The sequence below is a fragment of the Diadema antillarum genome, unplaced genomic scaffold (assembly GCF_040938485.1).
Source record: "Diadema antillarum isolate AM-2024a unplaced genomic scaffold, OU_Dant_1.0 seq00000096_RagTag, whole genome shotgun sequence".
Taxonomy (NCBI): Eukaryota; Metazoa; Echinodermata; class Echinoidea; order Diadematoida; family Diadematidae; genus Diadema; species Diadema antillarum.
In genome coordinates, this window is record NW_027271185.1 from 129,502 (window position 1) to 141,834 (window position 12,333).

The following is a 12,333-nucleotide window of genomic DNA, read 5'->3' on the forward strand; positions in this document are numbered from 1 at the left end:
GTCTAGCAATGCAATAGATGTTCACACGGCCACGTTAGTTGAGTGGGCATTGACTTTCCCCCTGTTATATCTATACATTGTTGTTTTTTTTTTGTCTTACCATTTCCGTGGATGACCCGTGGCCGAGTGGTTACAGAAACGGTTTCGCATGCACGCTCAATATAACTTTAAGGTGCCTATATCACATTCTTTTCTTGTCGATCACAGATGACCGTCATCTGATGACCACAAGCGTATCACCTAACTCGTCCTCAATGTGACGAGTTTTCATGTCTCGTTAGGTGATAGGCTATCAGCGTATCACCTATTGTGATTGTCAAAATTTCTCTTTTTAGGTGATACGCTATCAGCGTATCACCTATTGTGATTGTCAAAATTTCTCTTTTTAGGTGATACGCTATCAGCGTATCACCTATTGTGATTGTCAAAATTTTTCTTTTTAGGTGATACGCTTTTAGCGTATCTCCTATTGTGTTTGTCAAAATTTTCCTTTCTTTCTTTTTATTAGGTGATACGCTTTTAGCGTATCTCCTATTGTGTTTGTCAAAATCTTCCTTTCTTTCTTTTTATTAGGTGATACGCTATCAGCGTATCACCTATTGTGATTGTCAAAATTTCTCTTTTTAGGTGATACGCTATCAGCGTATCACCTATTGTGATTGCCAAAATTTCTCTTTTTTTTTTATTCTTCTTTCTTTCTGCCACATTTTGTGTCGTCAATATCTCAACAATGACATTACGGAATAACATGACATTTTCAGTCAACATGTCTCATAACAATATCTAGCCACAATAAGGTTTTCGTGACAGTAACATATCTATGACGTCATCTAGGCGCCATTTTGTGATTTTCGGACCTTGTCACATGATCGATCATAACTTCATAACTAGATATCATTTCTGTATCATTTTCGGTGGACACAAAGTTCAGGTCACGCTCTATCTTACATTTTAACGCTAGTTACCCAGGTCATCATTACGCGCGCGTTTGCGCGCGTCAAAATTTTAAAAGGCTCAAAACGACTTCCCAATGGGAAATCTCGAAGTTTCAGACAATTTTAAGCGTTTCAAACATTTTCTCGCGTGCGCGTCCGTCCGCGCAATTTCGCGCGCAGAGGGCGTAACTAACATGAAAATGCAATTTTTTTGACTGATTTGGATTTCTGATACTTTGAGTAACAATATCCATTGATTTCCGATCGATTTTGACCTATAACAAAGGAATGCACTGGCGTCAAAGTTGAAATTCCGCGCGCGCGTCTTTCTGCAAATATAGTGAAAAAACATGTTTTTGTTTATGTCGCCATAGCTCTTTAAATCGTCTGGTGACCCTATATTTCTATTGCATATTACAATAACATATGAATTGGAAATAACGTTTCAAGTACCAATATTGCCAGGAAAACTCATGACGTCATATCATCATCTGAAATCAAAAAAGTGGAATTAATTTTTTTGAGGTACTGTTTCTGACATTCATTTACTCGTATCTCTGTTGTTTAAGCTCAATATTATCCCAAATTCAGATATGTTGTACTTTGAACATTTGCCTTTTAAGTCCATGTCATGCTTTTGATATTTGATGACGTCATCATACCTCAAATTGTGATTAAAGGTACAGAGGCAAAATCGGACAAGTTTACGTGTATTGTCTATTGGAGGTGATTTTTTTAAACCATGCATTGACTTAACAACGTTTAAGCACCTTTATCTCAGCTGATTTTGCTTCATTTCCTCTGAAACTTTAGTATGTTGTAGCTGAGACAATAAGCTGCAGTAATCATGCATTTTATTCTTTGAAATCTCCTCATCAGATTGACAATTTTGCAGTTTAAAACTGAAAATGAAAATGGAATGTGGACAAAACGATTCCTCATGTATCTTTCACATACATAAGTTTACGTTCCCCATATTTTCTCGTCGAGACGTATGGCCGAGTGGCTAAAGGCGACGTCTCAGAGACGTAAGGTTGCGGGTTCGAACCCCACAAGATCACGAAACAAAATACTTAGCTATTTTCCTTTTTTTTTCTTCAATGTTGTATTACATATTCGTCCATGTAGAAATCACGTTCGTATATAAACGCACCTATACACACACACAGACACACACACACGCCATATCCCTCTTTTTTGTGTGTTGGAGACCACATTGCTTCGATTGCAGCAAAATTTTGCAGGTTGACTTTGTCAAACCGATCATAGTATGTAATGACGACGACTGAGGTGTTGTACTTTGAACAATTGTCTTTCAAGACGATGTCATTGTTTTGTAATTTGATGACGTCATTACACTGAAAATTGTGATTAAAGGCAAGGTATGAAAACCAGCCGATTATAGGTTTTATGTCTGCGGGACGTATTTTTCCCAAGTTGCCAGAAATGGCATAGCGACCTCAGTCGTTACAAGGCCGCTTTTCCGTCTAGCAATGCAATAGATGTTCACACGGCCACGTTAGTTGAGTGGGCATTGACTTTCCCCCTGTTATATCTATACATTGTTGTTTTTTTTTTTGTCTTACCATTTCCGTGGATGACCCGTGGCCGAGTGGTTACAGAAACGGTTTCGCATGCACGCTCAATATAACTTTAAGGTGCCTATATCACATTCTTTTCTTGTCGATCACAGATGACCGTCATCTGATGACCACAAGCGTATCACCTAACTCGTCCTCAATGTGACGAGTTTTCATGTCTCGTTAGGTGATAGGCTATCAGCGTATCACCTATTGTGATTGTCAAAATTTCTCTTTTTAGGTGATACGCTATCAGCGTATCACCTATTGTGATTGTCAAAATTTCTCTTTTTAGGTGATACGCTATCAGCGTATCACCTATTGTGATTGTCAAAATTTTTCTTTTTAGGTGATACGCTTTTAGCGTATCTCCTATTGTGTTTGTCAAAATTTTCCTTTCTTTCTTTTTATTAGGTGATACGCTTTTAGCGTATCTCCTATTGTGTTTGTCAAAATCTTCCTTTCTTTCTTTTTATTAGGTGATACGCTATCAGCGTATCACCTATTGTGATTGTCAAAATTTCTCTTTTTAGGTGATACGCTATCAGCGTATCACCTATTGTGATTGCCAAAATTTCTCTTTTTTTTTATTCTTCTTTCTTTCTGCCACATTTTGTGTCGTCAATATCTCAACAATGACATTACGGAATAACATGACATTTTCAGTCAACATGTCTCATAACAATATCTAGCCACAATAAGGTTTTCGTGACAGTAACATATCTATGACGTCATCTAGGCGCCATTTTGTGATTTTCGGACCTTGTCACATGATCGATCATAACTTCATAACTAGATATCATTTCTGTATCATTTTCGGTGGACACAAAGTTCAGGTCACGCTCTATCTTACATTTTAACGCTAGTTACCCAGGTCATCATTACGCGCGCGTTTGCGCGCGTCAAAATTTTAAAAGGCTCAAAACGACTTCCCAATGGGAAATCTCGAAGTTTCAGACAATTTTAAGCGTTTCAAACATTTTCTCGCGTGCGCGTCCGTCCGCGCAATTTCGCGCGCAGAGGGCGTAACTAACATGAAAATGCAATTTTTTTGACTGATTTGGATTTCTGATACTTTGAGTAACAATATCCATTGATTTCCGATCGATTTTGACCTATAACAAAGGAATGCACTGGCGTCAAAGTTGAAATTCCGCGCGCGCGTCTTTCTGCAAATATAGTGAAAAAACATGTTTTTGTTTATGTCGCCATAGCTCTTTAAATCGTCCATTGACCCTATATTTCTATTGCATATTACAAAAGCATATGAATTGGAAATAACGTTTCAAGTACCAATATTGCCAGGAAAACTCATGACGTCATCATATCATCATCTGAAATCAAAAAAGTGGAATTAAATTTTTTGAGGTACTCTTTCTGACATTCATTTACTCGTATCTCTATTGTTTAAGCTTAATATTACCCCAAATTCAGATATGTTTTACTTTGAACATTTGCCTTTCAAGTCCATGTCATGGTTTTGAAATTTGATGACGTCATCATACTTTAAATTGTGATTAAAGGTAAAGACGCAAAATCGGACAAGTTTACGTGTTATGTCTATGGGAGGTGATTTTTTTAAAAACCATACATTGACTTGACAACGTTTAAGCACCTTTATCTCAGATGATTTTGCTTCATTTCCTCTGAAAATTAAGTATGTTGTAGCTGTGACAATAAGCTGCAGTAATCATGCATTTTATTCTTTGAAATCTCCTCATCAGGTTGACAATTTTGCAATTTAAAACTGAAAATGAGAATGGAATGCGGACGAAACGATTCCTGATTCATCTTTCACGTACATAAGTTTACGTTCCTCTAATTTTCTCGTCGAGACGTATGGCCGAGTGGTTAGAGGTGTCGTCACAGAAACGTGAGGTTGCACACGTACGGGTTCGAACCTCACAAGAGCACGAAAGAAAATAATATTTTTTTTTTACTTTTTTTCTTCAATGGAGTACTACACCTTCGTCCATGTAGAAGTCACGTTCGCATGTAAACACACCTATACGCACACACTCACACAGTATCCCTTTGTTTATCGTTGGACACTGCATTGCTTCGACTGCTGCAAAATATTGCAGGCTGGGCTTTTCAAGCTGATCATGGTATATTGTAACAAAATGAAATTTGTTCATATCAATTCAGTAACACAATGTAGTCGTGGTTACTTTGTGCTGATTTTATACATGTAAGAAGCTATACATTGTAAAAAAAGGTATTTGAATTGTTCCTTTAAGTCAGTCTTCTGTATTGATGATTATTTGTCAATTAGTGGTTTTTGTGGAGTTTCAGATAATGATAAAAAGTATGTATGATAAGTGCAGCGATACTTTCTACAGTTAGTTCAAAGTTGTGTTACAGAGGTTTGATACATACATTTAGCATTGTGTTTGTGTGTCCACGTGTGTATACAGGTTGGCCATATGGCACATTCTAGACAATAAATCTTAATTAATTAGCAAACGCGATCAGCTATGGAACTGAATATGGTACTAATGTATGATGTTCCTGATTCTCATTAAACTGTGACGAGTTTAAAGAGATAGCTTAACTGTGTGTAAAAATAAAGCAATAATAAGGAAATTTTAAGGGAATTTGATAACCATGCCTATAATAATTTCATACAGGTACTGATAGCTGCCTCCTATTCGTGTGATTGATCGTCATGTCAATAGCAAACTGACAACGTACGATTTATATATTATACATTAAACAACTGTCTTTCAAATCCATATCGATGTTTTCTAGTTTGATGACGTCATCATACTTTAAGTTGTGATAAAAGTAAAGACACAAAATCGGACAAGTTTACGTGTTATGTCTATGGGAGGTGATTTTTTTTAAAACCATGCACTGACTTGACAACGTTTAAGCACCTCTATCTCAGCTGATTTTGCTTCATTTCCTCTGAAACTTTAGTATGTTGTAGCTGAGACAATAAGCTGCAGTAATCATGCATTTTATTCTTTGAAATCTCCTCATCAGATTGACAATTTTGCAGTTTAAAACTGAAAATGAAAATGGAATGTGGACAAAACGATTCCTCATGTATCTTTCACATACATAAGTTTACGTTCCCCATATTTTCTCGTCGAGACGTATAGCCTAGTGGCTAAAGGCGACGTCTCAGAGACGTAAGGTTGCGGGTTGGAACCCCACAAGATCACGAAACAAAATACTTAGCTATTTTACTTTTTTTTCTTCAATTTTGTATTACATATTCGTCCATGTAGAAATCACGTACGTATATAAACGCACCTATACACACACACAGACACACACACACACGCCATATCCCTCTTTTTTGTGTGTTGGAGACCACATTGCTTCGACTGCAGCACAATTTTGCAGGTTGACTTTGTCAAACCGATCATAGTATGTAATGACGACGACTGAGGTGTTGTACTTCGGAACAATTGTCTTTCAAGACGATGTCATTGTTTTGTAATTTGATGACGTCATTACACTGAAAATTGTGATTAAAGGCAAGGTATCAAAACCAGCCGATTATAGGTTTTATGTCTGCGGGACGTATTTTTCCCAAGTTGCCAGAAATGGCATAGCGACCTCAGTCGTTACAAGGCCGCTTTTCCGTCTAGCAATGCAATAGATGTTCACTCGGCCACGTTGGTTGAGTGGGCATTGACTTTCCCCCTGTTATATCTATACATTGTTTTTTTTTGTCTTACCATTTCCGTGGATGACCCGTGGCCGAGTGGTTACAGAAACGGTTTCGCATGTACGCTCAATATAACTTCAAGGTGCCTATATCACATTCTTTTCTTTGTCGATCACAGATGACTGTCATCTGATGACCACAAGCGTATCACCTAACTCGTCCTCAATGTGACGAGTTTTCATGTCTCGTTCTTCTTTCTTTCTGGCACATTTTGTGTCGTGAATATCTCAACATTGACATGACGGAATAACATGACATTTTCAGTCAACATGTCTCATGACAATATCTAGCCACAATAAGGTCTTCATGACAGTAACATATCTATGACGTCATCTAGGCGCCATTTTGTGATTTTCGGACCATGTTACATGATCTATCATAACTTCATAACTGAAAGTCATTTCTGTATTATTTTCGGTGGACATAAAGTTCAGGTCACGCTCTATCTTACTTTTTAATGCTAATTACCTAGGACATCATTACGCGCGCATTAGCGCGCGTCAAAGTTTTTAAATGCTTAAAACGACTTCCCAATGGGAAATCTCGAAGTTTCAGACAATTTTAAGCGTTCCGCGCGTTCGCGTCCGTCCGCGCATTTCCGCGCGCAGTGCGCGTAAGCAACATGAAAATGCATATTTTTTGACAGATTTGGATTCCTGATACATTAAGTAACAATATCCATTGATTTCTGATCGATTTCGACCTATAACAAACAAATGCGCTGGCGTCAAAGTTGAAATTTCGTGTGCGCGTCTATGTGGAAATATAGCGAAAAACATGTCTTTGTTTATTTCGCCATAGCTCTTTAAAACGTCAGGTGATCCTATGTTTTTATTGCATATTACAAAAGCATATGAATTGAAAATAACGTTTCAAGTATCAATATTTCCCTAAATACATTATGACGTCATCATATCATCATCTGAAATCAAAAAAGTGGAATTAATTTTTTTGAGGTACTGTTTCTGACATTCATTTGCTCGTACCTCTGTTGTTTAAGCTGAGTATTATCCCAAATTCAGATATGTTGTACTTTGAACATTTGCCTTGTAAGTCCAAGTCATGGTTTTGAAATTTGATGACGTCATCATACCTTTAATTGTGATTAAAGGTAAAGATGCAAAATCGGACAAGTTTACGTGTTATGTCTATGGGAGGTGATTCTTTTTTAAACCATGCATTGACTTGACAACGTTTAAGCACCTTTATTTCAGCTAATTTTGCTTCATTTCCTCTCAAACTTAAGTATGTTGTAGCTGAGACAATATGCTTCAGTCATCACGCATTTTATTTTTTGAAATCTCTTCATCAGGTTGACAATTTTGCAGTTTAAAACTGAAAATGAGAATGGAATGTGGACAAAACGATTCCCGATTCATCTTTCACATACATAAGTTTACGTTCCTCATATTTTCTCGCCGAGACGTATGGCCGAGTGGTTAAAGGTGCCGTCTCAGAGACGTGAGGTTGTGGGTTCGAACCCCACAAGATCACGAAACAAAATACTTAGCTATTTTACTTTTTTTTTCTCTTCAATTTTGTATTACATATTCGTCCATGTAGAAATCACGTTCGTATACAAACGCACCTATACACACACACGGACACACAGACACACACCATATCCCTCTTTTTTGTGTTGGAGACCACATTGCTTCGACTGCTGCAAAATTTTGCAGGCTGACTTTGTCAAATCGATCATAGTATGTAATGACGGCGACGGAGGTGTTGTACTTTGAACAATTGTCTTTCAAGACCATGTCATTGTTTTCTACTTTGATGACGTCATCACACTGAAAATTGTGATTAAAGGCAAGGTATCAAAACCAGCCGATTATAGGCTTTATGTCTACGGCGCGTATTTTTCCCATGTTCCCAGAAATGGCATAGCGGCATCAGTCGTTACAAGGCCGCATTTCCGTCTAGCAATGCAATACATATTCACGCGGCCACGATTGTTGAGTGGGCATTGACTTTTTCCCCCTGTAATATCTATACATTTCTTTTTTGCCTTACCATTTCTGGGGATGTCCCGTGGCCGAGTGGTTAGAAAAACGGTTTTGCATGCACGCTCAATATAACTTCAAGGTGCCTATATCACATTCTTTTCTTTGTCGATCACAGATGACCGACACCTGATGACCCCAAGCGTATCACCTATCTCGTCAGCGTGACGAGTTTCATATCTCGTTCTTCTTTCTTTCTGGCACATTTTGTGTCGTGAATATCTCAACATTGACATGACGGAATAACATGACATTTTTAGTCAACATGTCTCATGACAATATCTAGCCACAATAAGGTTTTCATGACAGTAACATATCTATGACGTCATCTAGGCGCCATTTTGTGATTTTCGGACCATGTTACATGATCGATCATAACTTCATAACTGAAGGTCATTTCTGTATTATTTTCGGTGGACATAAAGTTCAGGTCACGCTCTATCTTACTTTTTAATGCTAATTACCTAGGACATCATTACGCGCGCATTAGCGCGCGTCAAAGTTTTTAAATGCTTAAAACGACTTCCCAATGGGAAATCTCGAAGTTTCAGACAATTTTAAGCGTTCCGCGCGTTCGCGTCCGTCCGCGCATTTCCGCGCGCAGTGCGCGTAAGCAACATGAAAATGCATATTTTTTGACAGATTTGGATTCCTGATACATTAAGTAACAATATCCATTGATTTCTGATCAATTTCGACCTATAACAAACAAATGCGCTGGCGTCAAAGTTGAAATTTCGTGTGCGCGTCTATGTGGAAATATAGCGAAAAACATGTCTTTGTTTATTTCGCCATAGCTCTTTAAAACGTCAGGTGATCCTATGTTTTTATTGCATATTACAAAAGCATATGAATTGAAAATAACGTTTCAAGTATCAATATTTCCCTAAATTTATTATGACGTCATCATATCATCATCTGAAATCAAAAAAGTGGAATTAATTTTTTGAGGTACTGTTTCTGACATTCATTTGCTCGTAACTCTGTTGTTTAAGCTCAATATTATCCCAAATTCAGATATGTTGTACTTTGAACATTTGCCTTTTAAGTCCAAGTCATGGTTTTGAAATTTGATGACGTCATCATACCGTTAATTGTGATTAAAGGTAAAGATGCAAAATCGGACAAGTTTACGTGTTATGTCTATGGGAGGGGATTCTTTTTTAAACCATGCATTGACTTGACATTGTTTAAGCGCCTTTATTTCAGCTGATTTTCCTTCATTTCCTCTCAAACTTAAGTATGTTGTAGCTGAGACAAAAAGCTTCAGTAATCACGCATTTTATTTTTTGAAATCTCATCATCAGGTTGACAATTTTGCAGTTTAAAACTGAAAATGAGAATGGAATGTGGACAAAACGATTCCCGATTCATCTTTCACATACATAAGTTTACGTTCCTCATATTTTCTCGCCGAGACGTATGGCCGAGTGGTTAAAGGTGCCGTCTCAGAGACGTGAGGTTGTGGGTTCAAACCCCACAAGATCACGAAACAAAATACTTAGCTATTTCACTTTTTTTTCTTCAATTTTGTATTACATATTCGTCCATGTAGAAATCACGTTCGTATACAAACGCACCTATACACACACACGGACACACACCATATCCCTCTTTTTTGTGTTGGAGAACACATTGCTTCGACTGCTGCAAAATTTTGCAGGCTGACTTTGTCAAATCGATCATAGTATGTAATGACGACGACTGAGGTGTTGTACTTTGAACAATTGTCTTTCAAGACGATGTCATTGTTTTGTAATTTGATGACGTCATTACACTGAAAATTGTGATTAAAGGCAAGGTATCAAAACCAGCCGATTATAGGTTTTATGTCTGCGGGACGTATTTTTCCCAAGTTGCCAGAAATGGCATAGCGACCTCAGTCGTTACAAGGCCGCTTTTCCGTCTAGCAATGCAATAGATGTTCACACGGCCACGTTAGTTGAGTGGGCATTGACTTTCCCCCTGTTATATCTATACATTGTTGTTGTTTTTTTGTCTTACCATTTCCGTGGATGACCCGTGGCCGAGTGGTTACAGAAAGGGTTTCGCATGCACGCTCAATATAACTTCAAGGTGCCTATATCACATTCTTTTCTTGTCGATCACAGATGACCGTCATCTGATGACCACAAGCGTATCACCTAACTCGTCCTCAATGTGACGAGTTTTCATGTCTCGTTATGTTATGTTATTCCCAATATCATAGATATTGTTATGAAAGTGTAATTTCATATCTTGATAATAAAGTATAATCGAGTTTAGTAACCATGCCTTAATGCTTTACGGATAGACGGCCATATATATATGTACTGATACGGTCGATGGCTACCTAGGAATAGAATATGACTATATAGATCTATTATAGGACTAGATTGGCACTTGGCCATTAGACTCTCGTTTGAGGTTATATGTTAGGAATAGGACAGGTTATTAAGTAGGGCCATGTTTGTCCTGTAATCCATCACTCACCTATCAGGAATATTCCTTGATATGTGGCTAAAATTCTCCCAGATTTTTTTTTTCGATCTATCCTGTGTGGTACTCTCCTGTGGTACCATGGAAATGCTGTGTGGTACTGCCCTGTGGTAAGGCTGTGTGGTAATGATCAACCTGTGGTACTGTCCTGTGGTACTGTCCCAAAATACCACAGGACAGTTCCTGTGGTACTGTTCTGTGGTACTAGTCCTGTGGTACTGCCCTGTGGTACGTCCCAAAATACCACAGGAATTCCTGTGGTACTGCCCTGTGGTACTGTTCTGTGGTACCGGTCCTGTGGTACTTTCCTGTGGTACTGCCCTATGGTACGTCCCAAAATACCACAGGAATTCCTGTGGTACCGTCCTGTGGTATGTCCCAAAATACCACAGGACAATTCCTGTGGTACTGTCCTGTGGTACTGTCCTGTGGTACTGTCCTGTGGTACTGTCCTGTGGTACTGTCCTGTGGTACTGTCCTGTGGTACCGTCCTGTGGTAATTACCACAGGAGTACCACAGGACTTTTTCGTAAGGGACAATTCAAAACTTTATTTGAATACGCAATATTACACAAGATCCATACATTGTAATCAAAGACAAACTGTGGGAAGTTAAAAAGTACATGTGCGACTTTTTATGATTGATACCAAATCCAAACCATTAGAAATGGAGCATTGGCTTCTGGTTTGCGGTCTCCTAAAGAAAAAAAAAAAACAAAAAAAAAACAAAAAAACAACAAAACAAAACAAAACAAAACAATAACTTATTGTTGAAAACAAAACCCAGGTAAATCACCTAAGAAAAGACAAGAGATTAAACAACAAACACCCAAACAAGCATTTTGTAGTTCTATTAGAAAGGTGAAGAAAAATAATTAGCATGGAAGGAATAACTGCAACATTAATATCATTTTCATCAAAGTGGTGTAATCATATCGATAAGCGGTAAGAATGTCATTGTTGCTAACAAAGTTCTTCAAACTTACACATAATACATCAAACCTGAAAAATTTACTCGTGATACGATGGGAGATATATCAACATAATAAGGAAGAGAGAGAGAGAGAGAGAGAGAGAAAGAGAGAGAAGGGTGGGGTTGTTAGCTGGGGTAGGAAAAATGGATACAGCGTTAAGACACAGTGGAGCTAACAATGAGAATCGTGTACATTTCAGATGAATGTGACGGACGTGTGTGTCCAGGAAATTCCATCTGCACGATGTCAGGAGATACTGAGCCACCATCGGTACACTGCTTGTCCCCCGATCTGGAACCAGAGGCAACCTGTCGCGGCAATGAAGGTATCAAGTACTCAAAGAAAGGACTTGGGCCATCGGCAGTAAATGGGGTGGGGAAAAAGGTGTTCGTAAAAATGCCAGAGGCAAAAATATCAGACGTAAAAAATGTGCGAAGTAAAAATGTGCGAAGTAAAAATGTCAATGGTAAAAATGTCAGAGGTAGAAATGTAAGAGGTAAAAAAATGTCAGGAGTAAAAATGTCATAAGTTAAAATGTCAGAGGTAAAAATGACAGAGATAAAAATGTCAGAAGGAAAATTGTCAAAGGTAAAGATGTCAGAGATTAAAATTTCAGAGGTAAAGTGTTCAGTGGTCGAAATGTCAGAAGTCAAAATGCCAGAGAAAAAATGTCATTGG